Here is a 19,630-nt window from a genome sequence, read left to right as displayed (position 1 = left end):
AACTGTATTCCGCATGCTATACATCACATCGCGTGACTTCTTTCTTTATTTTACAGCTGGAAATTTGAACCTCTCCGTCCCCTTCACCTATTTTGCCCACCCTCACTGTCCTCCCCTCTGGTAATCATCAGTTTGTATCTCCGAGTCTCAGTCTGTTTTGTTCATTCGTTTTGTTTCTTAAACTCCACCTATATGTGAAATCATACAGCGTTTGTCTTTGTCTAACTTATTTCACGGAGCATAATACCTTCAAGGTTCATAAAACTCTTAGAAGAAAACACAGGCAGTTAGTTCTTTGACATCAGTCTTAGCAATATATATATATTTTTTTGATTATGTCTCCTTGGCAAGGGTGACAAAAGCAAAAATAAACAAATGGAACAGCATCCAACTGAAAAGCTTTTGAATTTATACTTTAAGGCAGGACAAAGAAAAATTAAGCATAAAATTCTCTGTGTGTGCCTGTGGGCCTCTGCCCTCCCTCCCTAATATGCAGTGTGCATCTATGTTACACATTAACCAGACCTCCTCAGAGATGGGAGTGCCTGCTCAAGCTTGAAGATCAATTTTCTTCCTTCCTTCTGATGCCAGCAATGAACTTCTGAAAAGAAAGACATTCTTTCCCAGCTCTGTAGGGGGTCATGGTGACTTGCTGCTCGCTTGAAATACCCATGCTTCCCTGGACTATGAGTCTTTGGTGAACTTTATGTAAATATCAGTATGTCATCTTGATGAATGATCCTTTATCTAGAAAATGAACATTTTGTGCTTTTGACTTTTAACAGGCACAATAGTTCTAAGAGCCTCTTGAGAGTCTGTCTCTGGCTTATCAACCTCAGGCAGGCCTGAACAAATTTCCCTGTTTTTATTCTAAACTTGATTGCTAATTGAGTTTTTGAGAACAGCAAAGGAAACCGTCAACAAAATGAAAAGGTAACCTGCTGAACGGGAGCAGATACTTGCAACCAAAATCTGATGAACTGATACCCAAAATAGACAGGAACTTCCCTGGGGGTCCACTGGTTAAGACTGGAAGACTTTGGACATTGGAAGACTTTGGACATTAGAAGACTTCCCCTGCCAATGCAGGGGTGTGGGTTCAATCCCTGGTTGGGGAGCTAAGATCCCACATGCCTCATGGTCAAAATATAAAACAGAAGCAATATGGTAACAAATTCAATATAGACTTTAAAAATGGTCCACGTCAAAAAAAACTTTAAAAAATTAAAACAAAACAATAATAGAAATATATAAAGAACTCATACAACTCAATATAAAAAAAAAAAAAAACTATTTTTAAAATGGGCAGAGGATCTGAAGGGACATTTTTCCAAAGAAGACATACAGGTGGCCAGCAGGCACATGAAAAGATGCTCAACATCACTTATTATCAGGGAAATGCAAATCGAAACCACAGTGAGGTACCACGTCACCTCTGCCAGCCTGGCTATCATACAAAAGACAAAAAATAACAAGTGCTGGGGAGGATGTGGAGAAAAGGGAACACTGATGCACTGTGCCTAGGAATGTAAACTGTGCAGCCACTATGGAAAACAGTATAGTTTTCAATAAACTAAAAACAGTACTATATGATCCAGCAATTTTACTTCTGGGCATTTATCTAGAGAAAATGAAAACAATGATTGAAAAAGATATACGCACCTCAACATTGATTGCAGCACTATTTACAAAAGCCAAAATATGGAAGCCACTTAAGTACCCATTGATAAATGAATGGATAAAGAAGATGTGGTATATATACACAATGGAATATTGTTGTTTAGTTGCTAAGGCATGTCTGAATCCTTTGCAACTGCATAGACTGTAGCCCGCCAGGTTCCTCTGACCATGGGATTCTCCAGGCAAGGATACTGGAGTGGGTTTTCATTTCCTCCTCCAAGAGATCTTCCTGACTCAGGGATTGAACTCTCATCTCCTGCATTGGCAGGCAAATTTTTTACTGCTGAGCGACCTGGGAAGCCTGGATGGAATATTACCCAGTCATAAAAAATGAAATTTTGCCATTTGTGATAACAGGAGTCCTTTCGTTATCCCTAAACCTTGCTTATGAAAAAGCTGAAACTCACCAGTTTCATACTTTCTTTATTCTTTAAAACCTCTGCCCCCTCCTCTGTCTCCCCCACTCTTTGAGTATCAGCTGGCCTCAGTTTTCACAGAGAAGACAGAAGCCACCAGACAGGAACCTCCTTGGCATCCACAGACTTGCCTTCATCTGCTCTCGGGCTTTTTCCTCTCACCCTGATCCCATAGGGGAGCCCCCTCAACCCCCACCTCCCAGTAGCAATCAGCCCCTCCCCCTGCACCCCACTCCCAGCCTTCTCAGGGTTCTAGAATCCCCCATTATCCTCACCAGCCTCTCCCTCTTTGTTGGATCCAGCCTCCTAACTGCTCAGATGAAAAACACACACACACACACACAAAACAAAAATCCAGCAAGTGAAATGAACAAGAAGCCTTTTTCCTGAAGTCCTTGTGCTCCCCCACCTTCATCACTTCTGGAGAGCTGTCAAGACCTTAGTTCCTCCATCCACACCCTCCTGCTCACTCCTCTGCCAGCTCCAGCCTTTGTTCCCTCCATTACCCCCACCACACTTGTTCTAGCGGAAATTCAAGACTGTTCACAACTCTGACATGCTGAGCCCCAGGCTTGCTTATCCATCTACACTGACTTGCTTTTCCAGGCTCTCGATGGCGTCCAACACATCCTCCTTCTTGAAAGAACTTCCCTTGGTGTGGTTGGCACCTTCCCCAAGATTGCCCTCTGCCACTCTATGCCCCTCTTCTTAGCCAGTTCATCCTCCTCCCTCAGGAAGTAAACCCTGGAGCCCTCTTCTTGAAGTCTCTGCTGTCCCCCAGGCAGTCAGTCTGCTGCAGGACTTCAGTTACCCACATATCCCCACAATTTTGCCTCTCTTCTGAGCGCCTGTTCCGTGGACCTCACAGAAATCCCCACTTGAGTACCCCACAGGCACCCTAACATGTCAAGTCTGAACCAATGATCAATTGTCCCCAGATCCACTCGTGACCTCAGTGAAGGACTTCTCGGCCCGAACCTAACCTGATGGCTCAAGCTAAAACCCTGAGCACTATCCCTGGCAGGCCCCTCTCTCGAAACACCCAAAACTAGTTCCCACCGAGTCCCATTAGCTCTACTCAAGCATGTCTGAATGTCCCTCTTCTCTTCTTCCATCCTCACTGCCACCTTGGTCCCTCTGAATGGACACCTGCGTCTACCTTGCTCTCCTGTAGTTCTCCCCAGGCGGCTTTAAGATGCAAATATGGAGACTTCCCTGGTGGTCCAATCAATGGTAAGGACTTCCTGCTTCCACTGCAGGGGTTCAGGCTCGATCCTTTCTCAGGGAACTAAGATCTCAAATTCAGTGTAGTATGGCCAAAATAATAAAATAATAAATAAATAAATAAATTTTCTTAAAAATATGCAAATCTGACCAAGTGTCCCTCTTCCTAGAACCATGCTCAGGCCACCCACTGTTCTTAGAATGAGGGCAAAATCCTTGTGGGGCCTCCAAGGTCATTCGTGTCTGACCTCTGCTCCCCGTTCTGGCTTTATTTCCTGCCATGCCCACTTCTACCCTAGCCCTCCTTCAGCTGCTTCCCTGCCACGTGGAGCTCATTGATACCTCAGGACCTTCACATATGCTGCTACCTCCCTCTCCCTAATCCTTGTCTTCTATTAATAACTCCTTCTCATTGTAAGTGTCCACACAAATGTCACTGCCTCCAGGAAGCCTCCCCAAGTGCCCACATCCTGTTAAATTCTCTTAGACCTCCCTGTGATGCTCCATGATGACACAATACAATTGCAAACTCGTCAATGGCACCCCACTCTAGTACTCTTGCCTGGAAAATCCCATGGATGGAGGAGCCTGGTGGGCTGCAGTCCATGGGGTCTCAAAGAGTCGGGCACTACTGAGCGACTTCACTTTCACTTTTCACTTTCATGCATTGGAGAAGGAAATGGCAACCCACTCCAGTGTTCTTGCCTGGAGAATCCCAGGGACGGGGGAGCCTGGTGGGCTACTGTCTATGGGGTTGCACAGAGTCGGACACGACTGCAGAGACTTAGCAGCAGCAGTAGCAGCTGCTTGCCGCACAACAGACCAATAATCAAGAGATGAGGTGCTGAGACAAGGAACAGTGACTTTATTTGAAAAGCCAGGCGTCTGAAAAGATGGTGGACTAGTGTCCTAGAGTACCATCTTACCAGGGTCTGGATTTTTTATAGAACAGAGAAGGGCAGGAGGTGAGGTGGTAAAGTAAAATGGTCGTTGAGTCTTACAAAACATGTCCTGGCTTGGCCAGCACTGGGGACAGGATGTGTTAAATGGGGATGTGTTAATTCCGTCTTTCCTGTAGCCACTCACAGATGGGCAGGGTCAGGGTGTCTCCCTGGGGGCTGAACAAAGGCACTTTAGTTTAACATCAGGCAGAGCAGCAGGGTTCCCTGAGGCAGGCCATTATATGTGCTTAGAGCTATAGACAGCATCCTTTCAGTGCTGAGAGGACCAATAGCAACAGGAAGCTAAGGTTAAAGTAGAAGAAACAGACCCAACATGGGGTCAGGTTTTGTTCTTCTCTGTGGCATGTACACATTTCTTTAATGCAACTGTAACCACTGGATTATACATTTTGCGAGAACACAGACTCTGTCTTCTTCATTCACTGAATCTACGATGGCAACCTGGTAGATACTTGTTATATGAGTGTGTGTATGTATGTGTGTGTGAGAGAGAGAGAGACAGACAGAGGCAGAGTCAGAGACAAGAGGGAAGAGGCATATGTGTGTGTGGATAGGGAGGGAGAGACAATGAGAGAAATATTTGTCATTCTTTGGCAGGCTTGCGGGGAATATGAAATTACCAGGCACAGGATACAAGAATAGCAGACACAAACAACTGGGGTCCCCTCCTTCTTCTGTAGCTAGAGACGGCAGGTCATTGCCCTGCATTCTGAATGTTCAGGCTCTCCGGAGGCAGGTCATCGAAGGGACATCGGCAGTGACCATGGTAATAGAAATTACAGTAAAGGGTACCCAGAACTCTCGCTCTACTACTGTCTGGCTGACCCTTTTCAATGACAAATTCATCAGCCTTAGGGGAGAAGATAAGAATTGATGACAGACAGAGATTTGAGTGGCCTTAGATTTCATTTCAGCCTCTCTCCTTTCCTACCTCAAGCTCAAAGCTTTTAAAGTCTTATCTCTCAGTTCTTCCTGTCTTCCGCTGGCTCATACCTTCATGGGGGCACAGCTTACTTGAATTAGAACTGCGCCCCATCTGGCAGAAAATGCTGAGGTTTGGAACCTGGAGTCAGAGGATCTGGGGAGATGCCAGTGGTGCCTGGCACTGAGCCCTCATACCCAGCCCTGAGGGGACCAGGATGCCTGGGGATTATGAGGCAAGTGGTCCATTTGGGAGCGGGGATCCTTATGGCTCTGCAGGAGACTGTGGGCTTTTGAGGGCTTCCTGGGAAGCATCTGTCCAGACCCACTCGCAGGAGAGTCAGGAACCACAGACCTAGGATCCGGACTATAATGAGAACTCTGTGAGTCCCGGAAACTCTGCACTCCACCCACCCCTAGCCATTTGTCATTGCCTTCTGCTTGCCCAGAGCATCCGAGGAGCCCCTTAAAGCAACAGTGTGTGCCTGTCTCTGGGGGTAAAGCAGAAGGGAAGCTGGGGCTCAGTCCCACTTCAAGAGGACTTGAATGGGATGAGGACGCCACGTTCTCAGAGGAGGAGTAGCGCCAGGCTTCAGCAAGGATGGGAAAGAGGGTTCACAGTAGACGGGGCTTTGCAGCACCAACTTCGTCCTAATCTTCTTGGGGGCAGGAACACACCTCAGTACCAGCTCTCAACACACATACATACACACATATACACACACAGACACATATAGTTACATATACACATACACACACATATGCATACATGGGCTTTTCTGGTAGCTCAGCGGTAAACAGTCTGCCTGCCAATGCAGAAGACTCATATTTGGACATTGTATGGGCTGGGTTATGCTGTGCAAAATGTAACTAACAAATGTCAGTTGTTGAATGCTACGAAATCTTTTTCTTGCTGAAGTTGTCCATGACCAGTAGGGGTCAGCAGGGAGCTCTGCTCCACATAGACCTTCAAGGAGCCTGACTGATAAAAGTTCTACCCCATTGTGGCTGTAACCATTTGGAGTCCAGGCTTTTCTTTTTTTCTAATTCCCTTTTATCGGCGAATAGTTGCTTTACACTGTTGTCTTAGTTTCTGCTGTACAGCAAGGTGACTCAGCTATGAAAGAAAGTGAAAGTGAAGTAGCTCAGTCACTTCCAACTCTTTGCAACCCCATGGACTGTAGCCCACAAGGCTCCTCTGTCCATGGAATTTTCCAGGCAAAAGTACTGGAGTGGGTTGCCATTCCCTTCTCCAGGAGATCTTCCCAACCCAGGGATTGAACCCAGGTCTCCTGAATTGTAGGCAGATTTACCGTCTGAGCTACCAGAGAAGTCCAGCTATATGTATACATATATCCGCTCGTTTTTAGATTTCCTTCGCATTTAGGTCATCACAGAACACTGAGTAGAGTTCCCGGTGCTATACAGTTCAGTTCAGTCGCTCAGTCGTGGCTGACTCTTTGCGACTTATGGACTGCAGCACACCGGGCCTCCCTGTGCATCACCAACTCCCAAAGTTTACCCAAACTCATGTCCATTGAGTCGGTGATGTCATCCAACTATCTCATCCTCTGTCATCTCCTTCTCCTCCTGCCCTCAATCTTCCCCAGTACCAGGGTCTTCTCAAATGAGTCAGTTCTTCTCATCAGGTGGCCAAAGGATTGGAGTTTCAGCTTCAGCATCAGTCCTTCCAATGAACACTCAGGACTGACCTCCTTTAGGATGGACTGGTTGGATCTCCTTGCAGTCCAAGGGACTCTCAAGAGTCTTCTCCAACATCACAGTTCAAAAGCATCAATTCTTCAGCACTCAGCTTTCTTTATAGTCCAACTTTCACATCCATATATGACCACTGGAAAAACCATAGCCTTGACTAGACGGACCTTTGTTGGCACAGTAATGTCTCTGCTTTTTAATATACTGTCTAGGTTGGTCATAACTTTCCTTCCAAGGAGTCAGCATCTTCTAATTTCATGGCTGCAATCACCATCTGCAGTGATTTTGGACCCCCAAAAAATAAAGTCTGACACTGTTTCCCCATCTATTTCCCATGAAGTGACGGGACCAGATGCCATGATCTTCGTTTTCTGAATGTTGAGCTTTAAGCCAACTTTTTCACTCTCTTTTTCACTTTCATCAAGAGGCTCTTGAGTTCTTCACTTTCTGACATAAGGGTGGTGTCATCTGCATATCTGAGGTTATTGATATTTCTCCCGGCAATCTTGATTCCAGCTTGTGCTTCACCCAGCCCAGCGTTTTTCACGATGTACTCGGCATAGAAGTTAAATGAGCAGAGTGACAATAACACTACTATACAGTGGTTATCTATTTTATACGTAGAAGTGTATATATGTCAATCCCAATCTCCCAATTCCTCCCAGCCCCCTTTCCCCTTTGGGTATCCATATGTTTGTTCTCTACTATGCGCCTATTTCTTTTTTAAGATTTATTTTTTCTCTGCCTCACCAAGAAGATAACCACAGAGAAAAGTTGGGGCTCCCTAAAATTTCAAGTTGGCTACAAAGGTCTTCTTATCCTTTAGAGCCTCGCTCAGTTCCAGAGGAAGAGAAGCCTGCAGCATCTCCTTGGTTTCTCCCTGCCTTTCACAGGGAAAGCAGGCAGCAGTTGTTCATCCTTAACGGTCTCATTGGGGCTTCCCTGGTGGGTTGGACAGTAAAGAATCCGCCTAATGCAGGAGACCTGGGTTCAATCCCTGGGTCAGGAAGATCCCCTAGAGGAGGAAATAGAAACCCACTGCAGTATTCTTGCCTGGGAAATCCCATGGACAGAGGAGACTGGCGGACTACAGTCCATGGGGTCCCGAAGAGTTGGACACTACACAGCAACTAAATTGCTACTACTAGGGATCTCATTGCTCAGCCAAGACACACATCTATTGCAATGTCGGCGTCTTTCTGTGACTTTCCTCCAATCCAAAGCAAAGAAGAATGAAGAAGTCAGACTATAGAAGAGCAGCATGTCCCTCTTTGGGAGACTTTGGGAACAAGGAACAGTGCCATGGGCTGGCCTGATACCTCCCTCCTGCACTTCCTCCGAACTTTTCTCCCTTCTCTGCGTTTCAGGCCCTGAGTGATGCTGAGCATCAACACCCTTGAGTCTTCCCCTTCAAGCTAAACACCCTGAGTTCTTGACTTGGCAGAACCTAGGGAGGTGGTAGCCCGGGAGGTCTGGTGCCACGTGACCACACATTTGCAATGTCGACTTCAAGAGGAGGAACGTGACACTGGCAGGCCAGGCGGTTGGATGTGGCAGAAAGTGCCTCAGATGAAGACTCAAGAGAGATGCCCTAGTTCTGGGAGTTGAGACTGAAGTCTCAGTACTTTGGACCATGTACTTAACCTCCCTATACTCTCCATTTCGTCATCTGCCAACCAGCTCTCATTTCCTGCCTCCTCCACCCTGCCTGCACAGATTTCGTAGGAAAAAGGGCCCTGCGTGCCTTGAGCTGGTCTGGCTGACAGGACCACCATCTCCTTCCCTGGAGCCTCTTTGTTAAAGATTGGGTCATCCATCAGACCTCCGCAAAATGCAAAGAGGAAGGACGGGCTGGCACCAGAACCTGCTGCCCACTGCCCTTCCAGCTCGTTGAGGGCATGAATCAGCCTGAAGGTCCTGGCCCTGAAGCTCAGGGCTCGGAAAGAGGGCGGGGGAGCTGACCCCACAGGCAAGCCTCACCAGCAGCGGCAGAGCCCAGAACACAGACGGAAAAACTACCGCGATTCAAACAACAGCCAGCAGCTGCAGATTTTCCAAATCTTTCCCTCAAAAGCCGCTTCCTCCGCCCATCCAGGAATGGAACGTAAGAGCTGAAGCTCAGGGTGTTCTAGTCCAGTGGAGAAAAGGTGACCAGAGAGAGCAAAAGGCTGGTTCCAGGTCATGTGCAGAATCCTGCCCGGGAACCCTTTCCAAGCTCCTCCTGAAGTGACCCCTCTGGTCTTCCTGTGGGTCTTTAGGTCTCCTCTTCTCAGGTCTATGAGGCAAGCAGGCTTCCTTTGGGTGGCGACATGGCCAGACCCGGAGAAGCTCACAGCTGAGCTTTCACAGGCAGACCCTCCGCCAGTGCCTAACACCCAGCATGGGAGGCCGGGGCTCCCTCATCCTCACCAAGGCAACAGGCTCACCTCCACACCAGGCACCCCACCTGACCATACATGTCCTCAACTCAGGCCCATTGCTAAAGACACAGAACCTAAGAAAACAGTGTCCTGCCCATGTGAACATGCTCTCAAGTGAAGAGACAGACCACAAACAAATATACAAGTAAGGACAGCAGGGCTTCCCTGGTGGTGCTAGTGGTAAAGAATCTGCCTGCCAATGCAGGAAACCGGGGTTCAATCCCTGAGTAGGGAAGATCCCCTGGAACAGGCAATGGTAACCCACTCCAGTATTCTTACCTGGGGAATCTCACAGACAGAGGAGCCTGGGGGCTATAGTCCATGGGGTGGGAAAGAGTCAGATGTGGCTGAGCAAGCACATCAGGGATAAACGCTACAAATAAACAGAGCAAGGTAAGGGAGACAGTAGAAAGCTCCGAGTTCCTATTTTGCATACAATGGTCACAGGAGTTATCTTACCTTTGAGCAAAGGAAAGAGGGAAGGAGTTATTCTTGATGATCTCTGAAGAAAAAAATGTCCTAGTAGAGAAAGCAGGAAGTGCAGAGGCCCGTGGCGCAGGAAGGATCTGAGGATGCAGAAGAGCTTATTGACTCTCACGCTGAAGAAGCAGGAGCCAGGAAGGGGCTGGAGGTTAGGGTAGAGAAGGACCAGAAGGATCTCCTACATCAAAAGACTTTGACTGGTATGCTGAGTGAAATGGAAAATCCATGGAGATTTTTGCAAAGCAGTGGTAGGTTTTTCATCTGTTTGTTTTTTGTTTTGTTTTGGGTTTTTTTTGGCAGCACTGGGTCTTAGTTGCGGCCTGTGGGATCTAGTTCCCTGATCAGGGTTGAATCCAGGCCCCCTGCATTGGGAACACAGTCTTAACCACTGGACCACCAGCTAAGTCCCTGTTCCTTTGTTTTAAAGAGACCTTTTGTTTTATTTATCTTTAAAATATTTATTTACTTTTGGCTGCATTGAGTCTTAGTTGGGGCATGTGGGATCTTTCCTTGCGCTGCGGGCTTCTCTCTCTACTAAAGGTTCAGTAGTTGCCCCACAGAATGCAGGACCTTAGTTCCCCCACCGGGGATTGAACCCGTGTCCCCAGTATTGGAAGGTGGACTCTTAACCACAGGACCACCAGGGAAGTCCCAGCAGTGGTAGGTTTTTATGGAGGGTAGCTCAGACCGCTGCTTGGAGGGGTGGTCAAATTCTGAATGTATTCTGTAGATAGAACCAGAACTAGTAAGTGGAGAGTAAGAAAACATAATGGAAAATAACTTGAGGATTGAAGGCAGAGAGGAGTCTGTTTTCTGAACCTCCTCACCAACAGCAAAGCTGGTTTCTCTGGCTATGCTCCCTCTGCGGGACTCAAGAGAAGACCACAAGTCTACTGAAACCACCAAGCAGCCAGCCACAGATGGCAGGCTGCCTTGCCCTGGCCCGGGGCATTAAGGAACCTTGGGTAGAGAAGGAGCCTTGGAGACCAACCAGTACAACACTCCCCAGCCCCAAGCCTTTTTCTCCCCCAGGGGATCTTCCCAACCCAGGGATCAGATATGCATCTTCTGCATTGGCAGGCAGATTCTTTACCACTGAGCCACCAAGGAAGACTGCTAACAATGTTACGGGTGATTTCAAGCCACCGATGACTTACACACTGCCTTGAAATTTTCCAAAAATTTAAAATTGGCTCTTGCAAGCTAGTGCAGGCTTGTACTAGCACCTAGGATACCACTTCCCTCCGCTGCCTTGCTGAGCATCTGCTCAGATGGAAAACCTACTGCGTTCAGCCATAATCCATCCCACGCTGGGTTAGAGCCAGAGACTTTGGAAATATTTTCCAACTGTCTGCTTGCGAATCCCACCACTGAAGTTAAAGGATCCCTGGGCCACTGGCAGGAACTGGGAGCCAGGATGCTACATGCCTGCTTCCTGACGAGGCCATAGTGTTTGTCACCTGCTGCAGACAATGCATTGATACCTGTGAATTACTAGGCACCCAAGGAACAGACTCTGGGCTTTCAGTGGCATCACTGGGGACGGGGGGACAAGCTGATGCCAGTGATGACATCTCCAAGCAGGGAAGAGCAGAGTCTGCAGGAGATGGTTGGTGTCACCCTACTTGTCAAAGTTTTAGTTGATCAGTCATGTCTGACTCTTTGTGACCCCATGGACTATAGCCCGTCAGGTTCCTCTGTCCATGGGGATTCTCCAAGCAAGAATGCTGGAGTGGGTTGCCATTTTCTTCTCCAGGGGATCTTTTGCACCCAGGGATCAAACCTGGGTCTCCTGCATTGTAGGCAGATGCTTTCCCATCTGAGCCACTAGGAGGTAATCCTACTTGTAGTCTTTCCAAAGAAGGCAGGCTTCCATGCAAGCCAACTCCAGCACTCAAAGAGCCACCAAGTGATGTCCCTGTTGTTATTCTCTTGATTACTAAAGATAATACAAAACTGGGGCTGTGGGGAAAACACAAACTGTTAGGACTTAGATCGACAATGGTCAGTCAGCCTGACAGCAGATCCATCCTCAGGCTTTTGGAAACTATGATTACACTACAGATTAGCAGTTCCTGTGTCAGAAAGTGAGAACCAGAGGCTACTAGAGGTCAGAATAACACTAGCACTGGAAGAGGTTGTCAGGAGGCACCACTTATCCATTCTAGAAAACATGGAACTTCAGGCAAAATTGTCAGAATAAAAATGACCTGTGAGAGATAAGTGCTTTGGTTTCTTCCAGTATTTTTTCTATGAATTATCTGCGTAAGCATATTCTGTATGTTTTAATAAAACTAAAATTAAGATTGTACGATATATAGCTTATATGCTGCATTTTATCATTTAATATTAAACTAAAAGCATTTTCCATATTATTCAATATTGGCTTATAATGACTAGACTATCTAGCTTTCTCTATATTCTTTTGCTTAGTAATTTTTCAAGTTTAGAATGACATTCAGCTTGGTGAACTTCTAATCAGGTGCAAGTGAGTGACACTTAACTAATTTTGTTGATGACGACCTCTGAATTAAAAACTCAGCAGAAACTTGACATCCTTTTACGAGGAATGCCACTGATTTGCTCCCAGTAGATGGTGAGTAGGGGCAGCTGGGCAAATACCATTTTTGAAAGGTTAATTAGAGGACTGAACCCACTCAGTTACACCCTGCTAAATGGTTTACATTTTTATTATTTATTATTTTTAATGATATTATTATTATTATTATTTTAATTTGGCCATACCATGTGGCGTGTGGGATCTTGTTCCCCAACCAGGAATCAAACCTGTGGCTCCTGAAGCATGGAGTCTTAATCACTGGATCACCAGGGAATTCTGTTATTTGCTTTTTAACTCATTTTATGGTGCATTTTTTAACAAAGACATTTGGATTTTTAAATCACACCTATCAGTCTTTTATGTTTTCATGATATATTTAGAAAGAACTTCACAATCCCAGGTTTACGACAAATATTCACCTATATAGTCATCTAATTATTTTTTGGCTTCATTTTTTCACACTTCGTATTTGATGGATTTGGAATTTATTTGGGGCTAGGGAACTAGGTAGAAAATCGGCTTCCACTAATCCGATATCATTTTTGGAAAAATGTCTCTATTCTAGCAACTTGAAGCGCCACCTTTTAACACCACAGTTTCCTGTGTACTAAATTTAGGCTCTTCAACCTGCTCTACTGAACAGTCATCTCTAGGGCAGTAACATGCTGTTTTAATTACCGTTGCTTTGTGATAAAGGCAGTGTAGTGTGACAGAGGCTTAAACACAGATGCATAGGTTATGGAAGCAGGGTGTCTGCCTCACATCCATAATCCCGCACTTCTAGCTGTGTGATTCTGTTTATCCTACAAAGCCTGCATTTTCTTATCTTGAAGTGGCGGCAATATTAGTATCTGCATCACAGGTATGTTGTGAGCATCAAATTGCATTAATACATGTAAAGCACTTCCTTAAGTGGTAAGGCTTCAGTCAATGCAGCATTTTATTTATTTACTTATGCACATATTTATTTACTTATGCATTCTTTCATTTCAACATCCAACAGGCCTAGTTTCTCTTACTTTCTTTCTTATCAACATTTTGTTGACTGTTCTGTCTTTACACTTCCACAGGAGACCTAGAATCAGTGAAAAAGAAGATTCTACTTGACAAATAGAAGATTCTATTTGAAGACGACTGGATTGAATTTAAAGTAAAGAGAATTCGACAAGGTTACAATATTTGCTTCTTTTCATTCCAGAGTAAGCACTGCTCTTAACAAAGTAAAAGGTGTGTGGGGGGGTGTGTGTGTGGGGGGGGTGTGTGTGGGGGTGGGGGGGTGTGTGTGTGGGGGGGTGTGTGTGGGGGGGTGGGGGGGTGTGTGTGGGGGGGTGGGGGGGTGTGTGTGGGGGGGTGGGGGGGTGTGTGTGGGGGGGTGGGGGGGTGGGTGCGTGCGCGTGCGCACGCACACGCACCCACGCGCTCAGTTGCTCAGTTGTGTCCAACTCTTTTCGACCCCATGCACTGTAGCCCGCCAGGCTCTCTGTCCATGGGATTTTTCAGGCAAGAATACTGGAGTGGGTTGCAATGTCCTCCTTCTCCCCTACCCAGGGATCGAACCCTGCATTAATATTTCCTGTATTAGCCGGCAGATTCTTGACCACTGCACCACCTGGAAAGCCCAAGCAAAAGATATTCTTGTGCATTTATCAATACTAACCAGTTAGAAATGTCAGTGGGGAAAAAATCCCATTCTTACTACTAGCAAAACCATAAAAAGTTAAGAATATAAATTGACCAAGTAGGAGATATTGCCTGGTAAATTTATACTCCTAGCTTTTTACGGTTTTGTTAGTAGTAAAAATGGGATTCCCCACCCCCACCCCCACCCCGCGCCCCCAACCACCACTGGCATTTCTAACTGGTTAGTAAATACAGGAGAAGATTTAATTTGGTATCTTTACTTTGTAATCGGCCAGTTCCTTGGAAAAGGCGTCTATTTCATTCAATCTTCAGTTCAGATTTTTCAGTTAGACAATCACTTCTACTGCATATAGTCACTGTTTTTCCCTACCTCCCAGTATTTAAAAAGCTCCCCCTCCCATTTCTGGCTTGTTTACAAATGCACAACTTCAATGTTTTAACCCCCTTTTCCTTTTCTTGTCTAATTGCATTCACCAGACTTTCCAGCTGGCCTCCTGGTCTTGCTCCTAACTTTGATGCAAACGTTGGTCTCACTAAAAAGCATAATGCAGGAAGGAGGATGCCCTGAGAGAGGTGTTCGCTTTCCCATAAAGGAAAAATCTGAAGGGAGAGCTTGTGAAGAGCGTATCAGAAAAGCCTAGGCTGGTGTGTGCGCCGGCAAGGGGCTCCCGGGCCCCCTCCGCGCGGCCCACGCTCTGCTCTGCCCCAGGGGCTGAAGTTTCTCCCTGCGTTTCCGCTTGAACAGCATCCAGCTGCCTCGCCTTTAAAATGCCAGGACGGCCGCCGCTCCGCTCAGAGCCCCCTCTCGGCGGCTGGCCGGGTCTCGCCCGCGCCGCCGGGGCGCTGACTCAGCCGCAGCCCGCCCAGCCCGGCCTGGGCAGCGCCCCCCGCGCCACCGACCAGCACGCGCCGCAGCGAGCGCACCGGACTGCCTCGCCAGGTAAGCACTGCGGGCGCATCCCGGGTCCCTGCGGGGCCGGAGCGCAGCGCGGTCGCGGGACCGGGGCGTCGCGTGGGGCACGGTGGGGAAGAGGGGTGGTCCCCGGCCACGGAGCCAGCCGGCCGGCCGCGCGCAGAGGATCTGCTGGAGGGGATCCGCCGCCTCGAGGAGACCCGCAGGGCCACCCGGGGCCGGGACCCCTTCCGGTGGCACGGCGCCCTGAGTGCGCCTGGATGCACAGGGGAGGCCGGACGGCGCCGGCAGGTAGCAGCAGCTTGGGGCGGCCGGGGTGGGAGCCGCGCCGGCTCTGCGTTGCAGCAGTCCGTGTTCGGCTGCGGGGCTCGGGTCTGTAAAGCCTGGAAGAGCGCTGGGCTGTGTTCCAAGCACCGTCACTCCCTCGAGCTGTACCCTCTCCCTTCGGGGTCCTCGGCTCTTCTCCAAGGAGGGGTTTAGGGAGTCTGAGTTGAAACTGAATCAAAGTTGAAAATTTGTTCTCCTTAAGTTCATTGCTTAAAATTCAGTCCCTTCTTGTGGCTGACAGTAACCTGGAACAGATCCTTCTCAGTGTAGCTGATGAAGGTCATATTAGATGTAACTTTCTGGGGAAAGTTCTGTTGGCGGCAGCCTGTCTAAAATGTCAAGGCTCCCTCTGATTTTGTCCTCATCTGCAGCCTCATACAGAGTTTCAGATATTTTTTTTCCCACGTCACTGTAAAAGTGGAGAATGTGTCTGGGTGATTTGAGGGGGTGGGAGGCAGAACGCATTAGGGAACTGAATTTTATAATCGTCTCTTGGCCCATAAGGAACGTTCTGGAAAGGAAAACCTGTCAGGAAAGACCAAGGTGATCCACCTTCTCACTAGATGCTCAGTAAGGTCATCGTGTGGCTTTGGATCCAGAAATGAAGTCCCAGGCAGGGTCTCCAGTCTGTTTTCATGTTAGTCCACTTCTGCATTAACTTGCAGCGTCTTCTTCATCACCATGGGGGTTTAGCTGAGCCTCCCCAGAATCCAGTCAGAAAATCATTGTCTAGGATGCAATCTTACTGCTTTCCATGAAGTGTGGATCCAGTCAATTAGGGGTTCGATGCCTTGAGTCTCCTGTCCTTTCCCTCCTTCTCCTTAATCCACCACTTGAGATGAACTGTAATGACCTGATCTGTGGTCTCTGCAAAGCTGCACAGTGGATTTAGGACATCAGAAAGTCCAACATCCAAGGCCTTTGATGTGATTTACAAACTGAATTTGGATTACAGCTACATTTTCAGGGATGGCTCAACCTAAGACATGTAGTAGCTTTGAGGACACACGAGAAGAAGGAAAATTGTCAAGTGCAAACTTACCCTGGAAATCTATTCTAGAAGCTATGACTTCACATTTATCCGAAAGAGATATTGTGAGTAAGCTGTCAGTTGATGCTGTATAATCTTTAATATATTCTTATTCCAAGTGATTAATTTCCCACTTTTTTTTTCCAGTTGTGTTTAATATTTCTGAACGCCATTCAAGTAACGAATGCCTGAAGTATAATGTATCTCTGCACCCAAATATGTTTGGAAATTTACTGCAAATTTTCAGCCATTAGATCATTAAGATGTACATTTTAGATAGACAAGGTTATGGTAAAAGAAAGGGTTTTAAAAGCAGTACAAACCTGAATTAGCCCAAAAATAAATGTTCTATTAACTGCTTGAAAGTTGTGATTTAGAGGACTAGCTATCACTCCGGTGTATTTTCTTACAGAGTTAATGAAAAAGGCAGCCATTCCGAATATAATGCCCTGCTTGTTAATCTTTCTCCAACAAATATTTACACTACCAGGCCACACCATCACAGCACAGACTCAAAAGCTGCAGTCTAAGGTGGTTTGTGTAGTGTCATTTAGATTCGACAGTATTTCTACGATGTAAGTGGAAAATGAAATGGTATCAAGGAAAATGTCCCTAAATTATCCTGTCCAGCCACAATAGAGAGAACAGTGTTTATAAAATTGGCAAGGTTCCAAGACTCTGAGGCTAATGCTATAATAAGTCCTGATGTGGAGAAAGACCGGAAAGGTTCTGAATTTTGGCATCAGAGGCTCTGGAATTGGTCCATGTCAGTGAATTTTTTAGATAACTGAAGTTCGCATTAAAACATCAAACATGGCAACATTTTCAACTATTTGACTTGTTTTGGAAGGAAATATTCCTCAAGTGTGTTCTGTTCTTCTTACGATCAAAAAGCTTGATGGTTCTTGATGACTGGGGAGCAGTCCTGTGAAAATCAATTATCCTGTGTCCACACGGGAGAAGGAGCCCCGAGGTCTGTGTCTGATAGATCAGCATTTAATTCCTGCTCTGCCTCTGGTCAGATGACCTTAATTTCATCCAGATGCCTTTTTGAGCTTCTGTTCTCACATTCATAAAATCCCAGGAGAAGCCATACTTGAAAGTCGTTCCATTTGTTGGGCACTTATTGTATGCTAAGCATTTTCTACATGCTGTCATTTAATTCCCAGAGTAAGGATTACCATCCCCATTTTCCTGATGAGGAAACTTACGATCAGAAAAGCAACTTGAATTACTCAAGGTTAATTCAGGGTAGGAGAGCTGGTCTTCCAAACAGAGATCATTTGATTTTTAAACCTATATTCTTCTCACCTATCCTATGAAGTTGCTAAAAGGAAATCACTCCTGATGTAGAGTCAGCACTCACACACACACACACACACACACACACTATATGTGTATATATATATATATATCTTTATATATATATATAGTTGCACTTAACTCTGGTGACTGGTTCCACATTGTGACGATGTAGTTAAATGAGGTCATTCATGTTTCAGCCTGGGAAGTGGTCCCTCTGTAACCGGTTTCTACTACAGTCAATTATTACTCCAGGGAATCATCTAACTCGTTCTGAGACTCTTTCCCTGTTTCAAACTGAGGAAGCTATTGCCTTCTTTGCTGGGTTGTTGTGGAAATCATATTTGGTGATATATGTGAAAGAGCCTAATACATAGTGCGTGCTCAGTCACTCATTCATGTCCGACTCTTGGGTCTGGCGAGCCCATGGACTATAGCCCACCAGGCTCCTCTGTCCATGGAATGTTCCAGGCAAGAATACTGGAGTGCATTGCCATTTCCTCCTCCAGGGGATCTTCTCAACCCAGGGATCGAACCTGCGTCTCTTTCATCTCCTGCATTGGCAGGCAGATTCTTAACTACTGCACCAGCTGGGAAGCTATGCATCTGCTGCATTGCAGGGAGGTTCTTTTACCACTGAGCCATCAGGGAAGCTTCTCTAACACATAGTAGGTGTTTACAAAGGAAGTCCTTGTGGACCTCCCCTTCTAGAGTCTGCTTCTAGCTTCACCAAGGACTTCAGTGCTCCATGGATTTCCTCTGTGTGTTCTCTTTAAAAAAATTTTTTTTTTCTTTTTTTTTGGCCTCACTGTACAGCATGTGGGATCTAAGTTCCCCAACCAGGAATGGAACCCACACCCCCTGCAGTGGAAGCACAAAGTCCTAACCACTCGACCACCAGGGAAGTCTCTCCTCTGTGTGTTCTTGAACACATGCCCCATGCTGGCCATTCCTGAAGGTGGTCCCTCCAGGAATGATGATGCTTCAAGTCCTCCAGATGGAGCCCCCTCGGAAAACTTATTTCAACGGGAACATAGAGGGACAGCATTCTAGCTGGGAAGAGGTTAGGGTGGGATCCCTGATCCCAGCATCCCCACCCTGCCCCAGCCATCTAAGAGGCCCCTCCTGTAGCATAGCAGGGGCTCCCAGCCAAACAAGCATCCTTCGTGTGCCTGCAGCCTGCCCCCTCTAGTCATGTCCTGCCTGCCTGCTGGCCCAGGGACAGAAGAAGGAATGTGCCCCTATGTCTCAGTAAACAACTGGCCTCAAGGCACACATTTCATGTTCAGTATGTATTCTTGCCTGGGACATCCCCTGGACAGAGGAGCCTGGTGAGCTACTGTCCTGGGGTTGCAAAGAGTTGGACATGACTGAGCAACTAAACCACCGCCACCAAGTAATTTATACTCCGTTCTGGGAATTTTTAAATATTTTGAGATTCTTTTGGTATTTTTTATGGCTAAAGTATTTTTTATTAAAGCTTTCTTTAAAATATTTATTTTTGGGTGTGTCGGGTCTTAGTTGGCTCTGTAGTGTGGCTTGCAGGTGTCACTGGCACCCAGCATGTGAGATCCTAGTTCCCTGACCTGGGATTGAACCCATGTCCCCTACACTGAAAGGTGGAATCATAACCACTGGACCACCAGGGAAGTACCTAGTTTAAAGTACCTAGTTAAATACTTAAAGTTTTTAAGTATTTTATCCTACTACATAATGCAACTCTGTGTTACTATAAAGCAAGACAGCCCACCACCAACACCACGCTGGGAAGAGGTAACCTTCTGTTCTGGGCCACATTCTTACATCCTCTGTGGTGTGCATGCCCCAGGGAGGGAAGCCAGGCTCCAGAAGGGTTTGGACCCTTCCTCTAAAAGATCTCACTCCTAATGCCTCGGCTCATAGAACCCCACAGACTCCAGAACGGCATTTCGTCCTCAACCTTGGGACAGCGTGACACAAAGAAACCCTGAGGTTCCCCTTGCAGACTGAGCAAGATCCAAGAAGCAATCACTCCTTCAGTCCACATCCGTGGCAG

The 19,630-nt window shown here is 46.7% G+C and overlaps 1 protein-coding gene across 1 annotated transcript in view; it reads left to right on the top strand.

Annotated features, from left to right (window-relative positions):
- Positions 1 to 19,630, top strand: part of CTXND1 (cortexin domain containing 1) — a 72,693-nt gene that overhangs the window by 8,669 nt on the left and 44,394 nt on the right. The window contains exons 3-4 of the mRNA XM_070775249.1: positions 13,453 to 13,581; positions 14,501 to 14,963. The gene's annotated coding sequence lies outside the window, so the exon portion shown is untranslated. The remainder of the gene's footprint in view (positions 1 to 13,452; positions 13,582 to 14,500; positions 14,964 to 19,630) is intronic.

This window comes from Bos indicus, chromosome 21 (assembly GCF_029378745.1).
Source record: "Bos indicus isolate NIAB-ARS_2022 breed Sahiwal x Tharparkar chromosome 21, NIAB-ARS_B.indTharparkar_mat_pri_1.0, whole genome shotgun sequence".
NCBI lineage: Eukaryota > Metazoa > Chordata > Mammalia > Artiodactyla > Bovidae > Bos > Bos indicus.
The sequence above is the reverse complement of the archived record's forward strand: the minus strand, read 5'-3'. Positions and strand labels throughout refer to the sequence as shown.